The sequence below is a fragment of the Pipra filicauda genome, unplaced genomic scaffold, assembly GCF_003945595.2.
Source record: "Pipra filicauda isolate LSUMZ 115617 unplaced genomic scaffold, ASM394559v2 scaffold707_size140544_pilon, whole genome shotgun sequence".
Taxonomy (NCBI): Eukaryota; Metazoa; Chordata; class Aves; order Passeriformes; family Pipridae; genus Pipra; species Pipra filicauda.
The window spans coordinates 110,524-119,206 of NW_024104873.1; the positions used below are offsets into that span (position 1 = coordinate 110,524).

Sequence of the window (8,683 nt, forward strand, 5' to 3'; positions counted from 1 at the left end):
GGCCCGCCTGGCCCGGCGTGGGCCGTGCCCTGAACCTGCCCCGGCCCCACAAACCGCCCTGTCCCCAGAACATGCACCCCAAGTAGGGCCGCCGCCCCAGCCCCACGGCTGGGCAGGCTCTGGCACTCGCTGCCACCCACCAGAGCCAGGCCAAGCCAGGACCCTGTGTATAAATAAATATCTAAATATCTAAATATATAAATATATAAATATATAAATATCTGCAGGGAGGGGTCAGAGGATGGCCCAGGCTCTGCTCAGGGGGCCCAGAATCAGGACAAGAGGTCAGGGGCAGAAACTGATGCCTGAGAAGTTCCACCTGAATATGGGGAAGAATTTCTTTCCTGTGCAGTGGCTGAGCGCTGAGCAGAGACCAGAGAGAGTGTGGAGTCTCCCTCACTGGAGATATTCCAGAACTCTCTGGACACAGTCCGGTGTTATGTGCTCTGAGATAACTGGAGCAGGAGCAGGGACCAGATGCCCTGCTGTGGTCCCTTCCAGCCTGACCCGTTCTGGGATTCTGGGATTCTGTGGCTGGAGCCACACGAGACCACAGTGGGGCTCAGGACGGCGCCAGGACCAGCCACGGAGCCACTGTGGGCACTGAGCAGGCAGCGCTTCTTGTCCCACTTTCCTGGGGCAACACCACTTTCAGGTGTTACCCTGGGGCACGGGGAGCCCTCGCTGTACAGCTCAGCCAGCCGGCACCGAGGCAGGGAAGGTGCTGGTGAGGTGCCAGGCAGAGCTGGCCCGACTCGTGAGCCGCTCTGTGAGCTGGACCTTGGACTCCCAGTTCCCCCGTCCAGCTTGTAGTGGCTTTGGCTGCTGCAGGGCAGGGCTGGCATGGGCAGGGCTGCAGTCCCGGCCCCCTGGCACAGCCAATGCCTGCCAAACATGCAGGAGGCAGAGCCCTGCTCCGGCCTTGCCTGGGGGTCACACACACGTTCACTCCTGTTCTGACATCTCCAATAGGTTTTTCACAAACCCCAGTCATAAACTGTGGTGAGCTTTTCAGCCAGGCTGTCGTACACCTCTCCTTTTATCTCTGAAATGCTTAAAAGTGAGGATTTCCTCACAGAAATTCTCACTGTTATATTTTTGCAAAGTTTAAATTAATTCTGAGCACAGAGTTCACCCTGACACCCCAGCTCCTAGTCCTCCCTGGAAATGAAGCTCAGTACTTGTTATCTGAGCAGCAGCTGATGTTCAGTGACTGTCCTACAGTGAACAGTCCACACAGAAAGACACAGGCCCCACTAGGAGACCTGTCCAGGCAAAGTGCCACTAAGAGAACTGTCCAGGCAGCACACATGGAAGCAACAGGATTTGTGTTTAATACTTAGAATGTTGCACGTGCACCATGACACCTGAGACCATTCCAAGGAGTTCTGTAAATGAAAAGGTGCCCAAAGCAGTGGCATGTCTGTTCCCCTGGGCCAGGCTCACCTAACTCAGTCCTGCTTTCCCTGGTTTGCATCACCACCCACCTTTTTGTCCCAGCTCCAAAGCCCCCATGGGCAGCAGTAGGACAGGGGTTCAGACTCTGGCAGTTCCCACTGTCCCGAGCCCCTAGGGTGGGATGGCTGGGACGGTGCAGACTCTGCAGCCTCCTGCACCCCTGGCTGTGCCCACAGGCAAACGGGAGCTTCCCCAGAGCTTCCTGAGACACTGGGACCTGAGGGAACAAAACTCTCCCAAAGTACTGAGTGACTCCCAACTTTGTCATTAACGCATAGGATAGAATAGAATAGAATAGAATAGAATAGAATAGAATAGAATAGAATAGAATACGCTGAGTTGGAAGGGACCCACAAGGATCATTGAGTCCAAATCTGGCTCTGCACAGACACCCCAACAATCCCACCCTGTCCCTCAGAGCATTGTCCAAATGCTTCTGGAGCTCTGGCAGCCTCAGGGCTGTGCCCACTGCCCTGGGGAGCCTGTTCAGTGCCCCAGAACCCTCTGGGGGAAGAACCTTTTGCTGAGATCCAGCTTAAACCCCCCCGATTCAGCTTCATGCCCTTACATTGCCATTCGTTCCTTACATTGATAAACTCCCTTTATTAATTACACCTTAGAAACAGAATGTTCCAAAGTGGAGAGGGGTTTTATTGTTAAGCAAAAGTCATGCTTGTGTTTCACAATTGTCTTTTTTTAGCAAATTTGACCATTTCCCTTCATACCCAGCGTTATGTCTTTTCTTTAATAACACATGAGATCAATGGTTATTTTTTTTCCTCCCTGAAAAGAAACACTTTACAGAAATTCAATGTGTTGGTTCAAGGCATCAACTAAAATACTGGGAAGTGGGAAAAATAGAAGGTATAAAGGAGAAGCTGTAGGGAAAATAGAAGATAAAAACAAGAGTTTGTTTGTTTAAATACTGTAAGTGATAAGGGTTTCATAAGCTTATGTCCTAGAAGGAGCAACTTTAGGCTTTACTCCAAGATGAGTGTGTTGCTGGTGCTCTATTTAATTGGAAAATGGAAGGAGAGGAGTTCAGAGCAGCTCAGCCACTGTGTAACAGCAATTTCACTTGTTATAAACTAAATAATGTATGTGGAGAAGGATAATTGTCCATAAGCCCAGACTGCAGGAGAAGATTCCCATGATCAGGACAAAAATCACCCAAATGATTTGGAAGTTGCGGCTTCTTTCTGTAGAAGAGGGCCAGTTTGTGTTATAACACTCTCAGGCATGTGATGGGACTCTTGGGGTGTCCCAGGGGTTGGAGTTGCTGATCCTTGTGGGTCCCTTCAAACCCAGGTTGTTCCATGAGAAGCACCTTGTGCCAGGTGTCCACAGCAGCAGGAGAGAACTAATCAATTGGAAATTCCAAGGTTTTAATTCTTATCCTGCTCCAACAGCAGTGTATGTTGTTGGATCCTGCTCCCCCCTCCCTTGTTTTCTTTTGTCCTGCCTGAGGTTTGTAGCTGAGGAAGCTGAAGCAGGGGGATGTCATGCACAACCAAGGCTGGAGAATTTCTGGATCCAAATCCTGTACCTGCTCCTTGTTTAGAATAGGGCTTTAATACTTGACACAACCACTGTCTCTGAGCAGAGCAGGTATTGGGACATGCCTTCCCTGGAAGCAAATCCCTAAAGTTTTTTTGCAGATAAAAACCCCCCAAAGATTAATTCAGACAAAATAAACTGGAATGGGGTGTTTGGGCACATGGGACACCCTAAGCCCCCAAATGGCACCAGGAATCTTCTGGCACTGTGTAAAGCTCTGGCAGGAGACTTGGGAGCCACAGTTAGCACATGCCCATCTGGGCAGGGCCCCAGGGCACTGGGGACTGATAAAAGATGAAAGGTATGCGCTTGGTGGTGTGCTCCCATGCACTGGAGATAAACCTGCTGGATCCAAGGCCGGTGACTATCTACCTTTCTCTCCTTTTCCTCTCTGTCTTTTTCTTCTCCTACCTTCTTCTCCCCAAAATACATTGGAACCCAAAAATCAAGTCCAAGCGTTGCCAACTGCCTTAATCTATCTGGATGTTCTAAAGTGTGCAAGTAAAAATTGTTTTTCAATGAACCTCCTGAGAAACTGTTGTTTGTAACCTGCACTGCCCAGAGGATCCCCAAATAGCCCCTGTGTCCCCATTGCCAGGGTTTGCTTTGGAGCCCGGGCTTGTGGGAGCACAGGGAGCTCGGAGCTGAGCTGGGGGATGGACCCACGGCCCGGCCCAGGCGCCCCATGGAGCCGCTCCGGGCTGGGAGCTGGGCCCAGGGGACAGACGGGATCTGCTCCCGACACATCCCTGCAGACTCCACAAAGAACCACCCATGGCAGCAGAACTCTGCCCAGCACAGGCTTCGCTCCGGGGGTTTTATCCCTCAGCACAGGAGTGTGTTTAGTTGCTGTCCAGGGATAACCCAATATTCCCCCTGTTCCCCAGGAAGCTGCAGCCCCCACAGGGCTCCTCCCGACCTCCAACTCTGGGGTGCTGAGCACAGGACAGCCTGCTGGAACCAGTGGGGAGGAGGCCCCAAAGGTGCTGCGAGGGCTGGAGCCCCTGTGCTGTGTGGAAAGGCTGAGAGAGTTGGGGTTGCTGAGGCGGGAGAAGAGAAGGCCCCGGGGAGGCCTCAGTGCGGCCGGGCAGGAGCTGAAGGGGCCCAGAGGAGAGCTGGGCCAGAGTGTTCAGCAGGGCCTGTGGGGAGAGGACAAGGGGGGATGGCTTTATGCTGAAGGAGGAGGACTCAGCTTTGATTTGCTTTAGGAAGATGTTCTTTTGCACTGCGGGTGTTGAAGCCCTGGCAGGAGCTGTTCAGAGAGGCTGTGGATGCCCCATCCATGGGAATGTTCAAGGCGTGCTTGGACAGGGCCCTGAGCAACCTGGTGCGGTGGAAGGTTGTTCAAGCTTGAAGAAGATGATTTTTAGGGTCTGTTCCAAGTCAAACCAGTCCAGGATTCCATCGTTCTACAGTCTCCATCCCCCACTGCGGAGTGGGGGGTCCTGGACCTCCTGTGACATCGCAGCTGCCAGAGCTGTGCCTGTGTTCCATGTGGAACTGCCAGGGCCCGGCGACGAGCACAACGCAGCCATTCCCCTGCTACCAGCGAAGCTTCAGCAGCTCGCAGCGAACCCCTGTCACCTGCTCCAAGACCACCCTTCACCCTGCTCCAAGACCACCTTTCCTCCTGCTCCCAGCTCCCTATCCTTACCAGCTCCCTGATAGTCCGTCAGTCCAGAACTCTCCCTGCTGACTGGATCTCAGCATTGATCCTGCGGGATGTGCAGTTTTGTCCCAGTGAAGGTACAGTGCCATTCCATGGAGGCGGGCACCCCATGACTACCTGGGACGGCATCCCCTGTGGGGATGGTTTGGGACAGAGACCCCTCTCTGAGGTTGTTCTCTCTTGCTGCAGGGTCGGAGAGACAGTGAGGAAGCCATGGATGTAGATGTGGTGCTAGATATGGAGGAGAGTATGGATGTGGATGTTGAAGAGACTTTGGAAGAGATGGAAGTTGATGTGGTGGACAAGATCGAGGATATGGAAGTGGATGAAGAAGATGAGGTGGAAGACATGATTCTGGGATGAGGAGAGTCCCCCATCATCAGCAGGTGAGGCCCGTCCTGGCCGTGCCATGCCCTGCCCCGGGGACAGCGGGTCACCTGCCGCCAGGCTGGGGCTGGGCTGGGGGGCCCCGCTCAGGGACACGGTGCCCCGTGCCCTGGATTGTGGCGGCACAACCCCCAGCCCCGGCCTGCCCTGCGCCTGCTTTGGGCCACACAAGCCCCGTGCCAGCGCCTGGGGCCCGGCTCCCATCCCCAGCCGGGCTCAGGCCTGGCGCCAGAGTCCCGCTGGGCCCAGCGTGGGCCAGGCTGGGGGCACAGGGAACGGCCAGCAGGGCCCGACTGCACTGACCGTGCCCTGGCTTTTCTTGCAGGACTGACGGACACGCTGGCCATGGAATAGGCCATGGTGTACATATGTTCTCTACGTTGTTTCCTGTTTTTCTGTACATACATTTTATACTTTTGATTTTTTAAGAAAATAGTGGGTTTTAGAAAGAAGATAGTTGTTTTTTAGAGAAGATAGTTGTTTTTTCAGAAAAGGATTTTTTAATAATAAGAAGATAGATTTTATTTAGGAAGATAATTTTTTCAATTAAGAAGATGTTTTTTATCAAGAAGGTTTTTTTAGAAGAAAGGGGGTTTTTAAGATGGTAGTTTTTTATTAAGAAGACAGTTTTTTTCTTAAGAAGATAGTTGTTTTTATCAAGAAGACTGTTATTTTTATAAGAAGATTCTTGTTTTCCTAATGATTCTTATAATGTAAATACATTTTGTATAGATGTTTAATGTGTTGCTGTTGTATTGTCCTTCTGTAACTCGGTTGTCTGGGGGTGCTGGCACAGCCCCCCGGGCTGGGGGTACTGGTTTGGAAGCTCCAAGTACTCTGGGTTTTGTTTCCCATCCCCATGGCATTGCCCTGGGCTGTGGAAGAGCCCAAAGGCCAGCGAGGGATCCTTGCCCTGCCCGGATTCCTGCTGCTGGCAGCGGGCACGGGCCCATGTCCCCCACTCGGGGGGACACGTGGAGTGGGCAGCACAGGCTGTGTTGGGAAGAACCTGGGGGCCTTTGGTGTGAGGGTGCTGGTGGTGGGGTGCCATGGGCCCCATGGGTGCAGGGTCCTGGAGGGGGTGCAGGGTGTGGGAGCCGTGGGTGCTGCAGAGAGTGCCGGGGGATGTGATGCTGGGAGGGGCAGGGCTGGGGAAGGCAGGGCTGTGGGAGCAGGGAGTGGGCAAGGGGGAGTTGCTGGACACTCATGAACCTCAGCCCAGCCCTTTTCTTGTTAGAAAAAAAAGAAGAAAAATATAAAGTTTTAAAGAAAGAGAAAATAAGTATGTATTTGAGTATCAAGAATTCAGGGGGAAAAATGATCCAGGTGTCCTCAGGTCCGTTGCAAAGAGCAAAAGACAGGGACAATCAATGCAGGTTCCTATTGGCTATGGAAGCCAGAGGACAGCTGGAAACAGAGTGTTCAGCAGGGCCTGGGGAGAGGAGAAGGGGCGATGGCTTCACACTGAAGGAGGTGGATTTAGGTTTGATTTCCTTTAGGGAGGTTTTATTTAGCAAGGAGGGTGTTGAGGCCCTGGCACAGGTTGTGCAGAGAGGCTGAGGATGCCCCATCCCTGGGAACATTGAAGGCCCACTTGGACGGGGCCCTGAGCAACCTGGTGTGGTGGAAGGTTGACCAGGCTGGAACAAGATGATATTTAGAGTCTCTGCCAAGCCAAAGCATTCAAGGATTTGAGCATTCGAGAATCCCAGTCCCCCACTGCTGAGTGGCCCTGGACCTCCTGTGACATCCCAGCTGCCAGAGCTGTGCCCGTGTTCCATGTGGAACTGCCAGGGCCCGGCGACGAGCACAACGCAGCCATTCCCCTGCTGCCAGCGAAGCTTCAGCAGCTCGCAGCGAACCCCTGTCACCTGCTCCAAGACCACCCTTCACCCTGCTCCAAGACCACCTTTCCTCCTGCTCCCAGCTCCCTATCCTTACCAGCTCCCTGATAGTCCGTCAGTCCAGAACTCTCCCTGCTGACTGGATCTCAGCATTGATCCTGCAGGATGTGCAGTTTTGTCCCAGTGAAGGTACAGTGCCATTCCATGGAGGTGGGCACCCCATGACTACCTGGGACGGCATCCCCTGTGGGGATGGTTTGGGACAGAGACCCCTCTCTGAGGTTGTGCTCCCTGCTGCAGGGTGTCAGAGACACTGAGGAAGCCATGGATGTGGACATGGATGGCGATCGTGAAGAGAGTATGGAAGTGGACCTGGAAGAGTATGTGGAGGAGATGGAGGTGGACACGAAAGAGGAAGAAGAGATGGATGTGGAAGAGGAAGGCGAAAAGGAGGAGGCCATGGTGCTGGGATGAGGAGAGTCCCCCATCATCAGCAGGTGAGGCCCGTCCTGGCCGTGCCATGCCCTGCCCCGGGGACAGCGGGTCACCTGCCGCCAGGCTGGGGCTGGGCTGGGGGGCCCCGCTCAGGGACACGGTGCCCCGTGCCCTGGATTGTGGCGGCACAACCCCCAGCCCCGGCCTGCCCTGCGCCTGCTTTGGGCCACACAAGCCCCGTGCCAGCGCCTGGGGCCCGGCTCCCATCCCCAGCCGGGCTCAGGCCTGGCGCCAGAGTCCCGCTGGGCCCAGCGTGGGCCAGGCTGGGGGCACAGGGAACGGCCAGCAGGGCCCGACTGCACTGACCGTGCCCTGGCTTTTCTTGCAGGACTGACGGACGTGCCGGCCACGGAATCGGCCACTTGTACATATGTTTTACATGTTGTTCTGTAAATACGTTTTATATTATTGAATTTTTAAGAAGTTTGTTGGTTTTATAAAGAAAATAATTTAAGAAGATAAGTTTTTTATTAAGAAAATAGTTTTTTTAAGAAGATAAGTTTCCTTTATAAGAAGATAGTTTTGTTCTAAGAAGATAGTTGTTTTATTTAGAAGATAGTTGTTTTTATTAAGAAGATATTTTTATGAAGAAGATAGTTGTTTTATTAAGAAGATACTTGTTTTTATTAAGAAGATGGTTGTTGATAATAAGACTGTTGTCATCAAGAAGACTGTTGTTTCTAAAAAGAAGAATGCTGGTTTTAATAAGAAAATTCTGAAAATGTCAATAAATTCTGGATCCGTGTCTTATGTGTTGTTGTTTTATTGTCCTTCTGTAAATACATTTCAAAAATTGTTGTTGTTCCATGGTGTGGTGGGGGGAAACAGTTTTCCCCCCTGAAGTTATAAAATGGTAAAACCCCGGGGGGTGGTGACCCTTGAAGTTTTGAGGTTTTACCCAATGAGTGCTTCTGCAAAATATAAACATATCACAAGCGGAACGGAAGAGAAGGTTGTTGTTGAAGGTGTTGTTGAGAGAGGTGACCATGTTCCGAGGCCACGAGGAAGGGGCTCGGAGCCCCTTGGGGCCTCTGGGCCCCCCCAGCCCTGGCAAGGGGGGCTACAGAGACTTAGAACAGTGTTAAACTAGACCAAGTATCTGTAGCTAGAAAGCTAGAAGTTTTCTCCACCGTGAGTGAGCAGAGACAGAGCAACAGCAGGAGCAGTGTCCAGAAACGGTGGCAGAGAGCCAGGAGAGATAAGAAAGCAGCAGAGTGTCTTGCAACCAGGCAAGAAGACACAGAGATGTCTAATGAAGAGAGAGAGAGAGCAG

At 52.5% G+C, this 8,683-nt stretch overlaps 1 long non-coding RNA gene across 1 annotated transcript; it reads left to right on the top strand.

The window, feature by feature from the left end:
* The first annotated feature begins 4,589 nt into the window (after positions 1-4,589).
* On the top strand, positions 4,590-5,518 carry LOC113986942. Its single transcript, XR_005566376.1, has 3 exons — positions 4,590-4,761; positions 4,874-5,070; positions 5,397-5,518. It is a non-coding gene; the product is annotated as an uncharacterized LOC113986942 (long non-coding RNA).
* Positions 5,519-8,683: the final 3,165 nt, after the last annotated feature.